This window comes from Lichenostomus cassidix, chromosome 4, assembly GCF_008360975.1.
Source record: "Lichenostomus cassidix isolate B80296 chromosome 4, HeHo_3.0, whole genome shotgun sequence".
In the NCBI taxonomy this organism is placed as follows: Eukaryota; Metazoa; Chordata; class Aves; order Passeriformes; family Meliphagidae; genus Lichenostomus; species Lichenostomus cassidix.
In genome coordinates this window covers 45265369-45285843 of record NC_139484.1, presented here as the reverse complement: position 1 = coordinate 45285843, position 20475 = coordinate 45265369, and the positions used below count along the sequence as shown (strand labels likewise).

The window sequence follows — 20475 nt, the reverse complement described above, 5'->3', positions numbered from 1 at the left end:
GCCGCCCCGCCCCGCGCGGGGTCACGCGCCTTGGCCCCGCCAATAGACAGCGGCAGCGGGAGCCGCGCGGGTTCTCGCGGGAGCGCGGGGAGGTATTTAATCCCCAGTGAAAGGCCACTCGTCCTTTCCGTTCGCCGGCCTTGGGCGCGGTAAGGTGGCAGCGGCTGCTCTCAGGGGGAACTGCCGTACTCTGCACGGACGGGCTGTGGGCCTGGGCCTGGGGTTGGGGGCGATGGGACCTGTGTCGCTTTCCCTTCACATCTTGCCCTCTCGGAGCTTGGCGGTGCTCCGGGGAGTCAACACGGGGGGATAGAGCAGCTCTCCCTCACTAAAACCCAGTGCGGAGCCCTTCCCTCCGTCCTGCATCCTGTCGTGAGGCACAAGTAGCCCCTCCCTCCATTCCCCCCAATGGCCCCCTCGCTGCCCGGCTGATGCCTCTCTCCCTCCGCAGTGTATCCCCAGGTCGCGGCGAGTCCTTCAGATGCCCGCGATGGGCAGGAGGCCGAGCGCGGCAGGCCTGGGCGGGAGGAAGCGCTGGCCGTGTGCGCTCACGCCTTTGGACGGCCATGGCTGAGGTGAGGGGAACACCGAGCTCAGCGCTCCTCTTACAGCCTGGGGCTGGGAAGAAAAGGCTTCGGCCTGCATGAGTGAAGGCTTTGAATTCAGAGACTTTCTAAAGACGAGTGTGTGTCTATAGGGTTGCTGCTCTGTGTCTCTGAGACAAAATAACTCTTGGTGAACTTTTGCACTATTCTGTTCTTTAAATCGCAGATATTGCGATTCACAGACCTTAAATCTGAGTCACTACATTAAGTTTTTATAGGCCATATCGAGAAAATTGCAGTTCTTACCTGCAGTGTTTAGGCTATAGACACTTAAGACTAAGGGCTCAAATGGGCTTCAAACAAAGAAAAGTCCCAGATTTCTTGGGCTTTCCCTGCAGCCTTCTAGTTCATCTGTAACAGTATCTTTTGATGTCTCTTTGTTGAGGTCTGTGTAATTTGTAACAAGGTGAATATATCTGTAAGTAGACACAAGGTAGCAAGGAATTGTCTGGCAAAGATTCAGTCGCATCTGCGCACTTACAGCTTACCTCGGTAGCGCCAGCACTGAAAGCAATTCAGTAAACTCCATTGTTTCTCATTAAAAGTGTATTTTAAAAGATGTTATCAATATGTTCTAGGTAGTTTGAGTGGGCTAGTGAAAAGTACCTTTTTGACAAATTGAACCACTGACTGCCTTTTGCTCTTGGTTTTGATGTGATAATCTACTTCATGTAAATGACTTCTGCAACTTAATAGAAAATTACTTTCAAAACACCTAATAACAGCTCTGTAGAATGTGGCTTTGAGAAAGCCTGTAGTTAACTATTACTTGCGATTTTTTTTTTTGTTTGTTTAGAGGCCTCACTTAACCTCATCCATGAGATGTTCTAGACATGGATAATCACACCTAAATGTGAAGCAATTCTCAGGGCTTTTTTGGAATAAGTAATGCCTTCTACTGGAAGGTAAGTGCACTCTCATCCAGTGACAATTGTCAATAGTTTTAAATCTTGCTCTTTGATAATTTTCAAATTTCAAACAAATTGTGATATCTCTTGAACAAATGGCAAGCTCAGATCATCTTAGTTAATAAGAAAACAATATAATATACTATAATCTACTCCCCTTTTATGCTTTGCCCTCTTAAGTCTGGCAGTGTCTTAAGTGGCCAACACAGAGGGGTAAAAAAGTTCTCTCGCAAACCCAGAGGTGAGGTTGGAACTCTTCTTTGGATCATGCTTACGAGGAACACATTCATAAAACTGCTAAACTTCCAGAATCTGCTAAATCAACTTTTTTAATGGCTTGTAGGAAGATTCTGAACTGTCCTCTTGTTATATATGAATCTCAATAGCACTTTCATGTAAATATTTTTCATATTTCTCAAATCTCTTTGTGCTTTGTGAACCTATGTGATAAATGTCTTGAGTGAAGAGTTTCTTGTCAATTCTTTGATCTCCAGGTATGTAATGTGAAAAGGATTATCAGATTATAGTGGATGCATTGTCTTTTATATCTAAAAGATTTTAATTTACTCCTTTCTGGAAAACAAGATAGTTTTGACTGGTGAAAAATCTGTGGTAACTATTGAAACTTTATGTAGATTTAGCCAAAAATGAATAGCAAAAAAATATGAGGAAAGCTTGTGATAGTTACTGGATAGGCTTATTCTAATACGGCTGCTCCTCAGGAATGGAATCCGTACTAATGGTATGGGAAAAGAAAATCCTGTCCTGTACAAATAATTTGTTGAGAAATGGCTCTGACCTAAGGGTTAGTGTCATGTAGAAGGTTCATGTAGATCAGCCTTAGGGTAGTTGCCTATTTTGTGTGTGCATGATGCAAGTTAAATAGAACTTCTTTTACAGGGATGAAAACAGCATGTGCCGAGGACTTGAACTGACATTAAACATCACTCCATGGTTTCCTGAGTGGCTGATTTCTGACTTCATATGAGATGATTCCAGTTGTCACCTCTAATGTATTGTCTTGGAAGTGGAATTAAGCAATGGCTAAAATTATATGCCTTCAATGATCATGTTTAACAGGAACCTCACCATTTGTTGAAACAGGTTTCCTAACAAAAATCACTGTGGTTTGTTACTGTGTTTGTGGATTAATTGAAATAAAATGAGTATGCTGCCAAAAGTTTGTATTCTGAGGGTTTCTTGTTAAAGTATTCCTTGTATGAAGACTTAGTTTCATGTATGTAAACACTTTTTTGCTGTCACACAGAAACATTTCTTGCCATGTGCAAACTTAATCCTAAATTTTTAAATCCATTGAAAAGGCTCTCTTACCATTTTTTTCTTGATCTGAGTTTTCTGACGTATTTTGTAATGCAAAGGCACAGAGATCAACCAGCCGACTCCTAAGTTATTTCTGTTATTACTGTATGTTTTTGCATAAGTTGCCAACTGTTCTATAGACCTCTGTCTTCTGTAGCCATGCTCAAGGATTAGATTTTAGTCTATTCAGTCTTGCATAATGGGGTTATGGCTTTATGTCTGTCCTGTGCAGGATTTCTAAATTGCTTCTCAAGTTCAGTGTTAACTGATTACATTTGGTATAGAGTGATTTCTAAATGTTTACTCCTGTTTTCCTTAACCAGCAAGCTTGTTTACATTTGATTGTTTGGCATGATGTTTTTTAGTGAGCTTTCAGAACTTTCCGAAGGAATCAGAAGCTGTCTCAGAATTAGGGTTGCTGTTTACCTTTCCAGGATCATCATGCATTAAATGGCATAAAATTCCATCTGCTGCTCTGTCCACAAGGATCTCGTCAGAACTGGCATATTTTGGAGTCTGTAGCCAGGATTAGTTCTGAGTATTCTGCCTTTTTTTTTAAAAGATAGTTTAACTGCTCTGTACTCTCCACTTATTTTCCCCCCCTTTCTTAAAAGGAGACATTTGTCTTAAGTTTCAAGGAGTTTATTATAGAAATGTTCTAGGATCTACACCTTTCTGCTACTGACAGCTGAAGTTTTGTTTTGTGTCAGTATGTCTGAAGTAGATGATATATTTTTCACATTAGTGGCTTACACATATATTGGAACTCTGGTGTAAAAGCTTGCCAATAGAATTGCTCTGTTAGTGAAGTCTTAATTTGCTGTAGCTTTTGAAGAGATGCCCACGTGCCACCAAGTGACAATTCTGCATGTCAGGTTCAGCCTTTGCTGTTCTCTTTTTATGAGACATCTGGTTATAAATCTTAATGAAAAGAGTCCATCATAGATATGAACTATTATTCTAATTTCACACAGCATAAATGGAGTAAGTTTAGTGTTTAATACATCTGGAGAGAAGTCAGGAATGAAATACTCTACTTGACTGGTGAACGCTTAATGTTTCACCAATCTTCAAATAACTAGGCAAATATAAGACATTGTTCTTTCAAAACTGAACTGACAACACAAAGTCAAAGCAGAGATTGTATTTTCAACTAAAGTATAAATTTCACATTTTTATAAGCCCTATGACTTTTTACATTTATCTATTTGTTATCATTCAATGGGGGCTATTACTCTATGCTGAAAGCTCATTTTGAAGAAACTGGTTGGAATGATAAGTCACATGAGAGTACTTTGTTCTATGACTTTGCATGAGTATAAGAAATCTCTCCTCAATTAACTTTGGCTTGCTTCTATTCCATCTACAAGCTGTTTGGGATGTAAATCAGTCACTTCAGGCATCACTCACGTAGCTGCATTTACGATACATCATGTTAAAGTAGTGAAGCAAAACAAAGGGATTAGTGTTAGTCTAGGTATGTGAAGTAGGTCTAAACCTGATAACTTCACTGGTGCAAATGAGCTCGTTTACCCTGAACACCACCCTGGAGGACTGTATGTTTGGGGCTGTGCAGTTCACAAAGAAACTTGGTTTGTTTGATGAATGCTATCCTCTAAATGAGTGATAACATTGCAATTTTCCCTTTTGTTACTCATTGGAGAAGTGAACACTCATGGGAGAAAAATAGCCAGGTTTGCCTGCGATTAGTCAGGGGCTACCTAGTTGGCTTACAGCCTTGTTATAGGCTAAATGACATGAAAACACTGCCATTTTATAAATTTTTATATGTGTGGTTTGTACAACAGGAATTATATGGGAGATTTGGGGAAAATAAAAAAGAGGGAAAGATATAATATAGGCATTAATTTGTGCACTTCTCTTTATTCTGGCTATTGATATGAATTATCAATAGCCAGAATTTAGGATTGCTGCTCTGGGTTTTCTTTGACTAAATCTGCAAGAAGGTTAATCTGTTCATCAAGACTGAAGACTGTCAAACAGAAGGGGGAATATTTACATATCTGTATTCCTGTTCTTGCAGACAATTGAAAAGCATGATATTTCCTATTTCACTTGCTTAGTAAGTTACAATTGATGAGACTCGATGAGCAAAGTAATGAAGAAAAAAACCAACTAAGAATATTATGAAATAAGGTATTTAGCCCTGGACAGTTTTCTATACACAGGGCTACATGAAGCAACATTGTGTCATGCTCTGTGCAAGGGTCTGACAAGGCACAAAAATGATTATTCTTTGTTGTTGTTCTTTGTTTGGGTTTTTGTTGTTTTTGGTTTTTGTTTTGTTGTGGGTTTTTTTTTTTTAATTTGTAAGGGTTGTTGGGAGACCGCCTTGAAAGTCTGGTACTCCTGAGAATTTTAGTTCTGAGGAAACTGTTAACATCAGAGCTTGTGTGGCTTCTTAGTAACACAGATTTGTGATCTCAGGAGTTTATACTGTGTTGTTTCTAATAATCTGAAGTTTGGATGCAGGTATTAATTCATGCTAGAGTGAGCTTTATGACTGCTTGTGACATATTAACAAAACATCCTTGCTGATATTCAGTGGGAAGCTTGGAGGTAATATGCAAGTTATAATGGGTACTTGTCCTACTTATTCTTTTGAGTTGATGGTTAGTTGACTGTGTCTTCCTTATTCCTCATCATGCCTTCCCATAAAGTTACAGTGGTATCCAGGATTCTTCAGTTCATGCGGAGAGGGTGAGAATGGATGCCGAATGCACTCGAATGAGAGAAACAATGTGCATTCATCCCATGTATTTTGGTTTGTATCAATGCAGGCAGACATTTCCTACCACACTAGAGTTTATGAGATGGAAAAATCGTGTTTCTGGTGATTACATCTTGGATCTATATAAACCACATTTTCTTAAAACCTTCTACTTTGGGTTTCAGATGCAAGTCCTATTGGATTTTTCAACACATCAATACTTTTGCTTACCTCAGTAAAGGTTGCCTGATATTTGCTGCTGCAGAGGACCTTTTTTGTTCAGTGAACTTTGATGTAAAGCTCAGAGATTTCCTCCTATTCTTTGATAATAACGTTCTACAGCTTTGACTCAATGCATAAATAATCAACACTATAATACCGAAAATACTCATACTTTTTCAGTTTAGAAATGCATGGAAGCTGTCAACAATGACTTGCCATCTTCAGATTGTACTGTATGTGTTTCCTGTAAGACACAAAGTTATTTAATTGACAACACATTCTAATTAATGTATTTCAACAAATATACTTTATTAAAAGTATGAGCAGGAAATAGGCAGAGGTCTAGAAAGGGCAGTGTGCATAAAACCAGGGAATGAAAAATGCTGGGAATTCCTTCTTTTAGCACTGCCTGAGTTTGGAGATGATAGGTCATGCAGATCTCTAGTTTTTTAACATGGTAGCAAATGAGGTCATTTTATTTCCTTCTCAGTGGTATATTGCACACCAAAGCAGAGGTGATACGTGGCCTATGTATCACCTTCAGAGTGCTTCTCAGGCTTTCTCCTTCTAAGTGAAGACTCACACAGTTTGGAAAATGGAAGAAAATCTATAGCAGATCTATAGAAAAAAATCTCAGCAAGCTACTCAAAAAAGGTTGCCAAAGGCAATGTTCTCAGGATCTTAGTAATGGACCCTATTAGGCTCATCACTTCAGGATTTTTTTTCTTCTGAAGTCTAAACATAAAATACACGCAACATACTTTTCTTGTAAATTAACTAGAAGGAAATAAAGCTAAGTACAGCACAGAGGACGCAGTCTGTTTCCAGAATTAAAGTATTCTCTTCCACATACCCAGACTCAAGACACTGATTTCAGGTCCAGTATGGCACAGCTTTTTAGAGTTGCTGGTATGCCATGACTTTGTTTTTTTTGTGTATACCCATGTGTTTCTGCAAAACAGCTGTTATAGACATTTCCATTGCTATTTCAATTTGCAGCGAGGTTATGTCCTCTCTGTCTTCTGTTGTGGGGTACAAAAGAAAAAAAACCTCAAAAAAGAACCAAGAAGAAAATAATAAAAAAGTCTCTTTGGCTGCTGTACATGAAATCTGTGGTTTTCATCTAGGTATGCTCCTGCTATCAAGGAAAGCCAGAAAGAGAAAAAAATGTATAATAATAGATCTCATATGTGTGCAATACAAATGTGTTAAATCTGTGATGTGTTTTTAGAGCAATAGTAATGCAAAACTTGTTACAAAGTATCTCCAGTAATGATAAGATGACATTAAGTCCCTCACAAATTCAAGCCATTGCAGCTTCTTATAGTGGATAATGAGTACAGTTATTAGAAGGCATATCAGCCACAGTCCTTTCAGTTGTTTGTTACCCCTTGTTCATGTACTGTTGATGGCAGGGCTTAAACAATTCTTGGCCTCATGCAGAAAGTTGCTGCCAAGCCATGTGTTCCTATCACCTTGTAGGGAGAGCACCCTAGGTTAGGTTACCTTAACTATAGGTCATCTTCTCTTCACACTGTTGCAGAGCTCATAACAATGTGCTCTTATTCCCACTTGTGTCACATTAAGGCTGAGAAGGTCCCATCTGCTCTCTTGTTCTGAGGTGGGAAATGATAGTTCCACATGCTATGGCTTTTCTCTAGCACTGTTTTACCTGTTTTACCATATGTGTTACTTAAAGGAAACTAGTTACACCAACAAGTAACAGAGTGACTTTTTTACTGCTACTGGGGTGCTGTACCTCCGATTTTTCTTCCAAATTTCTGTTTAATAGCTGTATCTGGTTTGATGCACAGTACTTCATCTGTTCTCACCTGGCTTGATATGAGACCTTTCAGTCTGTCAATTTACTGTGTGTCAAAGCAGAACAAAGATCACAAGATACTTCTATATGTTTGACCTAATTTAAGCCTATGCCAAATACTTCAGATTGCCACAATCTCTACAGGCTCCCCAAGCTGCAATCTTCCTCTGCAGCAGCCACGATTTTCACTTCTTATGGAGCTTCCTCCCTTCATCCAATTTGTGAACATTCAATAGATTTATTTTACTATTCAAGTTTTGCTGTTACTATGTCTCAGAAATGCTAAGCAAAAAAACATATTAAACTGACAGAATATGGAGAGGCAACTGCTTTTGATAAATGCTATGGAATATGTGTGCGTGATTTGAAAGAATTACAAAATTAGACAAGTTAAAACAAACACAAGTTTAAGATATGGAAAAATATTAGCTCTGTCTCATAGCTATCTCTGTAACCGTTGAATACTTACAATTAAACTTATATTTAAAAATTGGGAAAATTTGTATTTTTCTTTATTGCATGCCTACTGTTAGCATATTTTAGAGATGAGCAGGAAGAGAAAAATTACTGACATTGTCATATTTCCATTACTTTGTCATATTTTAGAGGTGAGCAGAAATTAAAAATTACTGACATTGTCATACTTCTGTAATTAAGTTAGCTTATGCACTAAATACTGTGTAGTCCACAATTTTACAAACTTTTCTTGAACCTCTTGCTCATTTTCTTTGAAAATTGGTAGGGAAAAGAAAGCATGCCAAGAATTCATCATAAGGCCTTGAGAATTTGAGTATTTGTATTTATGCTATTAGAGAGGGGCTGATGGTTTTACTTTTTGATTAGAATTATGACAACTGAATGCAGGTTCATTTATCAGATGGGACTTCTCTCTCCATGTTTGGATATAGGGCTTAGATATGAAATAAAAAGGTGAAGAAAAATAGTGAATATATTATATACCCTCCTAAATATATTATGTATCTCAGACTGCTTCACAATACTCAATTACTGTACTGCTGTCACCTCAGGAACTGTAAGCAGAAGCAGCAGTTGTTATGAAGTTAGTAACAACTCCCATGTGATCCTTGGACAGGATTTGATTTATGAGGAAGAATATATAGATAGGGGATGACCATTGTTTAATATAGTGAACGTTTTAAGAAAATTGTTGTATTTTCTTATTAAATGAAGATGTCATTCCATGTAAACTGTAGCAGGATGAAAGAGCTGTTCTCTCAGCTCTCTCTGGCTTTAGGCCTATCAATTATAATTTGAAAAGGCTGCTCAAATCTAGCTTTAAATCTTCCAAAAACAAGGTATGCACACTTAGTTGGAGGTCAATAGAATCTGTAAGAGAACTAACACAAATGTAGAGGTCTTCAGTCAGTTTCACCAAAATTCAATTGAACCCTGCTTGTTTACCTCAGCAGAGAGTCAGTCCACCCCTCCTTTGTAAAAGCCTTAGTTATCTTTCTGAGGTTTACATAACCTAATGTCTAAGAAGGTTTGAGGTTCTGTCCCTAGTCTTGCCTTATCTCAGAAGCTCACCACACCATTCCTGTTCAGTGCTGTGCTACTAGGTGCCAAGTCTGGTGTTATATAAAGTTGGGTTATTTGTACCGTTTCTCACTAATCTTCATGCTGTTAACCTGAACATGTCTTTGAACTTGTTCAATGGGGTGTCAAAAGATTCTAGCTTGACTCATACAGTTCCTCATGTATTAACTTTGCATTTCACTTTAAGAATTGTGATCTTTATTCTTCCATGTAATCGATCCATCCTTCCATTATGACTTCTGCACTTTAATTGTGAATTATTCCCATTTCACTAGTTTTTGGTTTTGTTTGGAGTAATTGTATTATTTCTGAGTCTACCTTAAGAAAGTTATTTAATATTTTGTATGTTTGTGTGAACACAGAGAGAAAAAAGTGCATTGCAATTTGTAATCAGAATCATTAAAGTAACTATAGACTGTGATTTAAGTGTCATTGTTTTTATTCAGTTGGATTTTTCCATAATTTATATATGTTTTTATTGTCTTGAGATCTGAGTACAAGTTGGACTGCCTGAGAGGGTCTTGCATAAAATTCAGTAGTGTAAAATGCTGTTGCCATTTTCTTACGGAAAAATAAATTATAACTGAATATTTCATGTATTGAAAAGGGTGTGGAGACAAATTGTTTTTCCTTCCAAGTAAATTATTTTCAGTTGTCAGATTTCAAAGCCCCAATTAAGAATATCGTATGGATCATCTGTTTTATTACATCCCCAGCTGCCCTTCAGATCCACTCTGGCAGAATTTCTTTTGGTAGATTCTCTAAATTGCATGTGTTGAAGTAATTTAAAATAAAGACTTTTAGGGTAGGATTTTTCAGAAGTATTCAGAACTGGATTCTTTCCAGTCTTTCTGAAGAGTTTTACTGTTGATATCAATAGAGCAAAATTTGGCCAGTGCCAAATAGTTTGAAAATCCCACTGCTGGTTACTAAAATAAAAATCTTTGGTATTCCTTAATCTCTTCAGGCAGCAGGATGTGTTTTCTTCAATCAGGTAATTTGGATTGTCCACACAGAAAGTCTTGTAATGTAACTGCATACTTATATCATGAAACAACAGGAAAAAACAATTTATTACCCTGTCAGCACTGAAGAAAATACAGAACGCACAGATGTGATTGTAGATAGTCTTTCTAGAAGTGTAAGTTCATGCCCTAGGTACCATAAAATACAGTAGAAAATATAAACAGTCTTGTAAATATGGACTATTTTAAAAGGCAGAAGCTAGATTTGAGAAAATTTTATTATTCACAATGCAGTTTGTTAAGAATCTGAGCTAGTCCTGTGTAAGAGTTAACTGCCTGATTGAATTTTGTTTCCTAATATACAGTCCTAGAGGTAGAGTTAATATTGACAGATTATACGCATAATCTGTAAAACAGTGCAGTAGCAACCTGTAAATGCATCCACAGAGCAAAAAAGCATCCACAGAGATAAAGATGTTTAGGGAAAAATAGATTTATATAGAGAATGGTATGGAACACAATCTAGAACACAAGGACAGTCTCAGAGCAGAGTGTGCATACCTCAGTGTCATCATGGTGGCATCACGGGGGTAAAAGAAAATCCTGATTAAACTATATGTAATTAATTGTAGTTAAAAGCTAGATAGAATATAGAGTTAAAATTATTAAACAAATCTACTCAGAAAATGACAGCTTGAAGAAGCACTATGAGATGAGTGAAAGAGGGTTTATAGCCATCCCATCCAGCACTGCTTAATTCTAATTTTACTTTGAAACTGGAAAGCTACCACAAATTTGATTTAAGTTTTTTGGCTCAGACTGAAGTAAAGTGTAGATATGGTTGTGTGAATGCTTCCCCTCCCAAAAAAAAACAAACCAAAAACCAAAAGGAGAAAGCAAAGAAGTAGTGATTTGTGTTTTGTATGTTGTTCAGGAACATTAAGAGTTTGGTTTGGTTGCTCTGGTTTGAAGTAGTTCAATAAACACTATTAACTGAGTATCTCTAAGTGTGGAGAATGTATTTTGTCAGTCATTAAAAACGTTAATTGAAGGGGAGAAAAAAATCAAAGTGCCTGCTAAAGGGATGTTAGGTTGTTTGTGACAACATAAGCTCAATAGTCTATTCCATCAACAAAGTGTTAATGTAAAGTGATTTACAAAATGTAAGTCAAAATGAGAATTGGTTGGTGTTTAAAACTTATCTAGAACTGATATAAATTTGGCAAGAACAGAACAAAACATAGAACAAAATACAGACATTTTGTGAAACTGAGTGTGTCTAGTCTGCATTGAACCTAAATTAGTTTTTTGTCTTGTTCACTAGCTTCTATAGCAAAACCAGAAACATTTTACACACCTCTCACGTTTCTGGTCTATAACATAAGCAAGAGGGGGGATATTCAACACAAGTAATTTTTTATCAGCATCTGTAGATTGATAGCTTAGGAGTCTGAAATACACTGCTCACAATCATAATCTCTTAAAACAATGTCTAAAACATAAGCTATATGATTAAATATATTACATAAAAATGCAGTACTATTGCTCTACAGCTCAATCTGGTATAATTTTTTTCCCTCCAAAACTGTTTGCACACAGCTTGTCCAGAAAATGAGTTATTCATTCAGGTAATTTCTGTTATTCAGCTGAAAAAACCCAAGTGTAATATCACCTCTGCTTCTTGGAAAAGCAGTGTGAAAATTCAGCAAAACTATGTTTAAAAAAAAAAAAATTGGTTGCATTGGCTGCGTGATTTCTGTGCTTACCTAACTAGAAATAGAGCTGTTTGAGATCAGACACTCCTGGCCCCTGGTTCAGCTATTGCTCTACTGAACCCCGTGCTGGGGAGTAGGTGACCCCATTTGCTTTCAACTTTTGATTCCAAGCTGTTTGGAGCAGGTCTGCTTATGTAAACATGCATATGGAAAGGATTGGTGCTCGGAATGGGTGGATATCTGAGACAAATCCAAACAGAGAAGATTCATCAAGAATGTCCATCTCAGCAGGCTCTGCTTCTGTGGCTTCAGAAGGGAATTAGAGAGTGAGGAGGGAATGTAATGGAAAATATAATTATATACCTGTGTATACCACTATAATTGTGTACCTGTGACAGTATCTTCTCAGATATATGTAGAACAGAAGGGTAGAGTTTCCTCACTCAGGAGTTTATTTACTATTCTCTCCATGGGGCTCCAAATTTACAAATTACCCTGAAGGGATGTAATCAATGCAGTGTGAAAAAAAATCCACTGTAATTTATGTAGAATCAGTCCTTGTTATGGTGGCAGAGAGGAACATGTTAAATAAACCTGTCGGGAACACCAAAACTGTAGCCTTTTTGCAGTACACAAATTAATCTGCTTAGACCTAATTTTGTGGGGCAGCTTGTGCCATGGAATCTGGAGATATCCTAAGGGCTCTCTATAGTGCTAGCATTCAGCAGCAGTGCAGGATGTATGGTGTTAATTTTTTTATCCCTAAGATAATTTTGATCTTCCGTAACTCTTTAATAGCTGGAATTGTGTGTAAAACAATAGGAGCAAATATATCTCTTTATAATTGTACTTCTATAAATAACTGATTTTACTGCATTGAGAAAATTAACTCCATCTGGCGTTATCCATTACCTCACTGTACCACAGCCAGACACCTTGGCTACCCAAGGACAAAGATGTCATTTTATTTAAAGACCTGCCCGTGCCCCGTTTATTCAGGGCATTGTAATTGTTAGGTTTGCTGCACATGGCAGCAGAGGTGCTTTTTCCCGAGTGATAGTTTATAGCAGGTTTACTCTGACTCACAACAACTTGAAAGAAGCCTCCCTAAATCCCAGAAATGGTAAAATTCTAATGAAGTGTTACATACACGCTTTTGAAACCTATTGAGTTGCAACAGAAAGACTTTTTGTCTGTTGAGGAAAATGTTAGTGTATCAAATCTAGGATATTTTGTATAATGAAGAGACTTTGCCTTGTTCAGTTTCAACACTTAAATCATGGGTTGGGCTGAAAGAATGAAAACCTGAAACAAAACAAGCGACAAAATACTGGACTGTGCTACTGAAAAGCAAAACCACTGCATGGTATCATCAACAAAATGGGAAAAAACCCCAAATTACTCTAAATTATTATGAAATGAAGTTTTGTAACCTAGGTTTCATTTTATTTTCAGTTTTGAAAATCTCAAACTTTCACAAAGCAAGGGAACAAGAGGAGAAAATTATCTAGAGGGTTGCATTAAGGTTTGCATGAGGCTGTGTAGGGTCCAGATCCACTGTTAAAACAACTAAGGTTAGTAATCAGCACTGAGGTAATATGGAGTTGGTAAGATGGGACTGGAGAAAAAACTATCAATGTTCTCCTCTTTGCCTTTATTTTGTAACTCAAAAATCCTGACAGATGAGGTATTTCCTAATTAGTTGCTAGTAATAATAATCTCATTTTAGAATTACTGCAGGTTTATGCTAGAACCTGGTGATTCTTGTTGAGACAGGCATCCTATGCACAGTTTTGTACTCATCTAATCTCTTGGCAAACGGAAAAAGCATACAGGTACATTTTGTTCTCAGAATAATTTTTGAAGAGGTTTCAAAATCATTCAGGTATAATGCTTCACCATTGGTGTTCACACTAGCCTACCCTCTAACTTATTCTTTTCTACACATACAACATTTAGTAAGTAAATGGGAAAGAACATTGTTGACCTTCTCGTTCCAGCATGAGGGCAGGGAACTTACTGCCACCATACTGTAACACTTCTGATAATTTTCAGCTGATATTGAAACACCAAGAGACAAAAATAACTGCATGTAAAGTATCATAAAAATCATACCTCCAAAGCCTTTTGTTACTAGAAAATAGGTCAATTTGTGCTATTTTTAAGGATGCTTGTGACCTTCCTGGTAACTATCCTGTTGGCTTGGTGATATGCAAATTATGATTCTATTTGAAAAATAGCACCTGGGTGCATTTGCTGTTAGGACACCTAGAAAGAGGACAAAAATCTTAATGAACTCCTAATTGAGTGCAACATGACTGGCCAACATTTGTGTTCCTGCTGATCAATTCTTCTGTTTTAGCAGCTCCTACAGCTGCATACAAATTCAGGGTATCAGAGCCCATTTTTAAGAATCCCACCAATTCAGTTTAGCTGCCTAAACTTCTTGTACCTTTTCTGTGTTTCTAGTTTAAAGTGGCAGTGCTTGTGAATGGTATCAGGTTGTCAGCACCAGAGAAAAGAACTGTTCCTTTTGTTCCCGGAACTGGAACTAGTACAGTGTGAGCCTGTGACACAGGATGACTTGGATGAAGAGGAGGGAAATAGTCTCATTTTTCTCAAGCAAGAGTTGAAAAGGATAACTGATTCTGTAGCTCAGCACTAGGCTTAACAGAAGAATTGATGCTGATTCCTGTGTGCACCAGTTCATGCTGGTAAACTCTCTCGCTCTCTTTTTTCATTCCTTTTTTTTTTTTTTTTTTTTTTGTGAAGACAGTGCTGAATAACTAAATCCCTTCTATCGCAGAGCAAAGAGCAAAGGTTCAGGGTTAAATATCCTACAGTACATCTGGACCCCCTTATTCGGCTGTTAAAGAGTAATTAATTTCTCATAGAATCATCTTCATATTCATAATGTCATCAAGATCAGAGTGGCCAAAAAGGTATGTCCTGAAGTACTTGCTGTTAATCAAATGCCATAAATCTGTTATCAAGGTTTCTTTGTCTTACTGTCATGGCTTAACCCCAGCTGGAAACTAAATACCACACAGCCCCTAATTCACCTACCCCTACCTCCAGTAAACTTTGTGGGTCAAGAATTTTATTTATTGAAATAAAATATTGTAATAATATAAGAAGAAGAGAGAGGGAGAGAGGAATAAACCCCAGAAGAAACAACTGGTGCACAGTACAATTTCTCACCCCTTGCTAGCTGATGCCCAGCCCATTCCTGGGCTGTGACCAGCAGCCCCCAGGCACCTTCCCCCAGCCAACTCGTGACAGCTTGTGTACTGAGCATGACATTCTGAGCTATGGAATATCCCTTTGGCTAGTTCAGGTCAGATGTCCTGGGCATTCTCTCTTTGGCTTCTTGTTCACCTGCTCATTGGCAGACATGGGAAACTGGGTTGTTCTTGACTTGGAGTAAGTACTGCTCAGTAACAACCAAAACATCAGTGTGTTATTAACTGATTCTCATACTGAATCCAAAGCACAGCCCTGTAGCTATTGCTAAAAAGAAAATCAACTCTATCCCAGCTGAAACCAGGACAGTATCCACCCCTCATTCCACGTGATTTACATCATGCCAGATCCCACACTTTCCAATGCACCATTAAACTATCCTGTCTTTGGAGAAAGGGATATGCAACTATCACTCCCTTAGCCTGTGGACAATGTCTATAGAAGTCTGTTGAGTTAATTTAGTTTGTGACCTGGAACTCCTTCCGTCTGTGGATCTGAGGTGTGTGGTTTTGGACTGTTGCATGTTGAAGCCAGTTCTGATTCTGTAACAGCTACACTAGTTCAGTTTCATGAAAATTCATTCTTTATTAACATGAAGATCAAAAGGGACTCAGATTCTGACCCCCAAATCTGGAGTGGTGGATACCGGCACCCAATGTGGTGATGGGCATAAATCCACCATGGAAATTATAATATGCCACATTATACAGCAATTAACATAATATATTTTAATTCACTGATTATTCTCACCCGGAATCAAATCCCCTTGAGGCAGGTACTAGACTACTCCATCCTCCCTCATTACCCACAAAGTGCACACAGGTCCTTGAACAGAAGCAATCCCATGGAGGGGTTTGCCTCTGCCTGAGGTAGAAATAAACAAGACTGTTTTCCCGAGCAAATTTTTAATGTGCACTGCAGGAATTCCAGCCCCTTCTACAGTACATAACAGTTTTGTCTGAGCAGGGCCAGCCCAACTGGCAGATCCCCTAGTGATGACTACGGGGGTGGCCTTTACTAAATGTGTATCCCACTGTCTGAAGATCCTGCCACCCATTGCTCTCAGTGCAGTGTTTAACAGTCTGTTGTATTCTTCAATCTTCCTAAAGGCTGGTTCATGGTAGGGAATGTGATTTACCCACTCAATGCTGCACTCTTTGGTCCAAGTGTCCATAAGGTTGTTTCAGAAATGATTCTCAGTGTCTGACAATTCTCTCTGTGGTACCATGTCTCCGTAAGGCTTGCCTTTCAAAGTCCAGGACTGTATTCCAAGCAGTAGCATGGAAGATGGGGACATGGTGTTTGCCTTGGTGGGTTTGTGGGAGTGTGATACAGTCAGTTTGCCAGGCTTCCCCATATGTATATTTCAGCCATCATCTTCCTTAGCAGAGAGACTTTAATCACTTGGCTTTCTTGACTGTAGTGCATGTTTCACATTCATAGAAAATCTGTGTGATAGTGTCAAACGGGTGCACCCCTTGGTCATGAACCCATCTATACATTGCATCTCTTGACAGCCCAGGATGTCATGGACCCACCGAGCTAGAAACCATTCACTCTTATGTTGCCAGTGCAAATCCACCTGAGCAAATTCAGTCTTAGCAACCTGATCCACCTGTTGGTTATTCAGTTGTTCTGCAGTGGTCTGGCTTTTGGGTACATGAGCATCTATCTACCTGATGTACCTTCACAACCAAGTCAAGTTCTCCATCGGGACCACAATACAGTATCCCAGATGGCACTGTGAGTTGTTCTGCTTCCATTGCTGTAACCACCCACACAGGGCATTTGCCACCATCCATGAATCAGTATGAGAGGTGAAGTATTGGCCATTTTTCTTGTTCAGCAATGTCTAAATCCAGCTGGATGGGTTTCACCTGTGCAATTGACTTTCCTTCTCCTTCAGCTGTTTCCACAGCTTGTCATAAGGGACTTCATATAGTTGTCTTCCACCTGTGATGTTTCCTACAGCAGGACCCATGATTAGACAAGGCATATTTCTTCTCACTTACTGGTTTACATACTGAGCATGACATTCTTGGGTGTAGAATATCCCTTTGGCCAGTTCAGGTAAGATTTCCTGGACATGCTCTGTCACAACTTCTTGTCTATCTGCTCACTGGCTGAGCATAGGAAACTGGGAAGTCCTTGAACTGGAATAAGCACTGCTAAGCAACGAAACATCAGTGTGTCATCAACATTTTTCTCATACTGAATTCAAAACACAGGCCTGTAGCAGCTACTGAGAAGAAAATGAATTCTATCTCAGCTGAAACCAGGACACTTACCTAGAAGAGGGAGTGGTTTTGGCAACTCCTGCTGGTGTAATTACTCTAATTCAGATCTAAAACATTGCTTATTCCTGTAAGGAAACAAATTTCCTGCACCTCCTTGCATGAAACAAATTCTTTGTATAGCTTCTCCTTAGCTGGCAAATACCGTTCTGTGCCCACGTGTTTCCTTGTCCAGAGCTGTCTCTGGGCTTTCTCCCCCAGTCCTGGACTTTTAATGTAATATTTCACCTCCATCAACATCTTCTCCAGCAGGCCTCCAGGAGAGAAGGGAAGGTGAACAGCAGTTTGAGTTAAATTATTTTCCCTCCAAAAGGTGAGTTTTGTTCCTCTGACATGTCTTCTTCCTGCTACTCACCGTCACCTCTCCTCTCTGCCAGGTGAGCCAGGGAAATCCACAGCCCTGCTGCTCAAGGTACAGAACACTTTGAAAATAAATAGAATAATATGGACCCATACATGTTTTAAACCACCGTGTACCAAGAACGCTATTAAAGCCAGTTGTAAATGATTTCATTATTCAGTGATTCAGTTGTGTATTTTTCACATAGGCTTGCTCTACAAAGAAATGTTTATTTTTAAATGTATTTTCAGGGTGAAGCAAAAGCATGTATTGCAAAATCACTTCTGTTAACATTAGAAAATTAGTTTTTCTATGATTTGTGGATTTTGGATCAGAAATCCCCTGTGTTGTATGAGTTCCCCAATGCTGCTGTGTAATTAGGCCCTGATGTTTCAGCAGAAGACTGCTCTCTAGCCTGCTGCCAGACCAGCACGCTCCCTGCTGCACCTGCACAAAGCTTCCAGATAACGCTGCTCCAGCTGGCACCTGAAGGAATGTGGTGTAGATCAGCAGCAAGTCACCAGTACAGTGGCTCCACTGTATCCTCAGTTAAGCTGTAACTGATATATAAACAGGAAAAAAAGCTGCCTTTTTGTTTGTAACAAGCAGTGCATAGAGTTAGAGCAGATTAGATTTGTATTTTGAAAAGAGGAAATTTCATTGGCTTTCAAGCACTTGGATTTGGTTCAGATCCTGCAACAATGGAAAAAGTTTGCAAATCTAAGCCCAAGCAGTCTCAGAATTATTATATTGGATTTTTCTCTATAACCTGCATTACTTCTCATAAATAGGACCAAATTAATAGTTTTCCCCTTTATTAAACATAGGTAACAAACATAACTGTTCTTCCAAAACTCATGTATTTTTTCTAACACTTTGAGTATGGATTGAAATTATGTGTCATACATTAACACTTTAATAATCAGCTAGGATCCAAGCCACATTCTGCTGAATTCTGCACACATTTGTCATGCTCAGGCAGTCTGCATTTTGGTAAGCTATTCAAATAAAACATACTATTTGGAAGAGAGAAGTATTTTTCTTAGCCAAATAAAGGTCACTGTAGAATCCCATGGACCAATAGTTTGGCCAATAGGATTCAGAGGGTCTGAATCACTGTCTTACTGACTGCTGCTCTTCACAATCCTGTTATATCCTGGATCTTCATCAAGCATTACAGGTGATAGACCAGCACCTAAAAGGGTACTTGGTATCCACGGCTCCCTTTATTTAGACAATTGGCTGATCAAGTTAGATATTACAAGGAAGACCAGATTAATTCTTGAGGTTATTTTTCTCAGATGTCCCATATACTTCTAGCTGAATTTTTATCAAGAAATCAGACCAGAGTAAGGGCCAGAAGGGGTCTGGGTGACTGATTTTACAGCTTTCAGATTGTGTGGCTCTGATAGCAGGTTGTGTGCCATGTAATGCTCAATTCTTCTGTGCCCTGCAGTGCTAGAAAATACACAGAACAGCCTATAAATTGCTTTTTTCTCTTTCCAATACCTTAAAACCAGATAAGCTCTTACTGAAAAGCTTTCAAATATCCTTCTGCTTCAGCTCTCCAAACAACAGACCACCGAGACAGTGTTGCTGTGAATAGACAACATCTCTCAGTGACTTGGAGAGTTTTCCTGACTGTAGATGTCTTCCTGACCCAAGTTCAAATCTGTGATGATGCACACCCTTTTGGAGCCACTTTTTCTGTGATATCTGGGTGGTTCTGGAGTCCTGAGTCTATTTATCTCTTCTGAGATAGTTACACAGTTATGGCAGCAAGGGAATCAGACTAGAATCTCAGAAATCAAAGATTATCAAAACATACTTGACCTTGTTAATATTTTACTAATGGTGTGGATGCATTTTTGCCATTTTTTGCAAATTTTTTTTGCAAAAATGGCCATTTTTGCATTAATGCCACACCATTAATGGTGTGGATGCATTTTTGCCATGTTTTGTTTTGCTTACATTCCGAGCTATCCTGATCTATCACACTTTCTTCGAGATAAATCCCCATCCCTTTTTAGCTTTGTTGCTAGTAGTGAAGTATCACTTGATGTGTTTAGTAATGATTTAATTATTACCCCTTCACCCAAGGTGAAAGAAGACAACAGAGGATATTGTTTTCAGAATATTATTTACAAGATTTCGCAAGAGGCGTCCTCTGACCCAGGCTGTGCCTCCACCTAGGCAGGAGGCACTTTTGCATGGGGGAACCTATAAAGGACTCCCACTGTGACATGGTCTCAAGGTCACCACAGCTGTGGTCTCAGAACATCTCCAGCTCTGGATAAATTATAGCCTTACAAACCTTTCATGTGGCATATACACCACTGCTGCAACAATGGGTTCATAGTGATACCAGCAGTGGAGGAGATGGCCATAAATGTGACAGAACATGTGTGCTACATGCCATTTATGGTGGCACCAGTTCCCACCAGGGAGGCTGGTGAGAGTCTTAGGGTTCATTTAAGAAGTTTAATGAGGGAAGGGAGACACCAGCATTGCAACCGAATTTCAGAATAACTGCTATCAGATTACTCATAGCTCTCTTACTGAGGGTGTGGGGGTGTATTTGAAGTGTTTCTACAAGACCAGATACATCCTACTGCCTTATTCATGAAAAAAAACTCACTTACTTTAGCCTGAAAGACATGTAGGAGGAAACTTTGTTCATTTTGTCCACAGCATGAGATTACCTTAATTTCTAACACAGCCAGTGTGGCTGTTGAGTTAGTGGTGAAGCTGTG

General features: G+C 38.8%; 1 long non-coding RNA gene and 2 other non-coding genes across 3 annotated transcripts; all 3 read left to right on the top strand.

Annotated features, from left to right (window-relative positions):
• The first annotated feature begins 43 nt into the window (after nt 1–43).
• Nucleotides 44–2693, top strand: LOC146438371 (uncharacterized). The gene is made up of 4 exons (XR_014851749.1): nt 44–149; nt 452–575; nt 1402–1510; nt 2414–2693. It is a non-coding gene; the product is annotated as an uncharacterized LOC146438371 (long non-coding RNA).
• Nucleotides 263–385, top strand: LOC146438373 (small nucleolar RNA SNORA26). Its single transcript, XR_014852131.1, has one exon. It is a non-coding gene; the product is annotated as a small nucleolar RNA SNORA26 (small nucleolar RNA).
• On the top strand, nt 1681–1799 carry LOC146438372 (small nucleolar RNA SNORA26). Its single transcript, XR_014852130.1, has one exon. It is a non-coding gene; the product is annotated as a small nucleolar RNA SNORA26 (small nucleolar RNA).
• Nucleotides 2694–20475: the final 17782 nt, after the last annotated feature.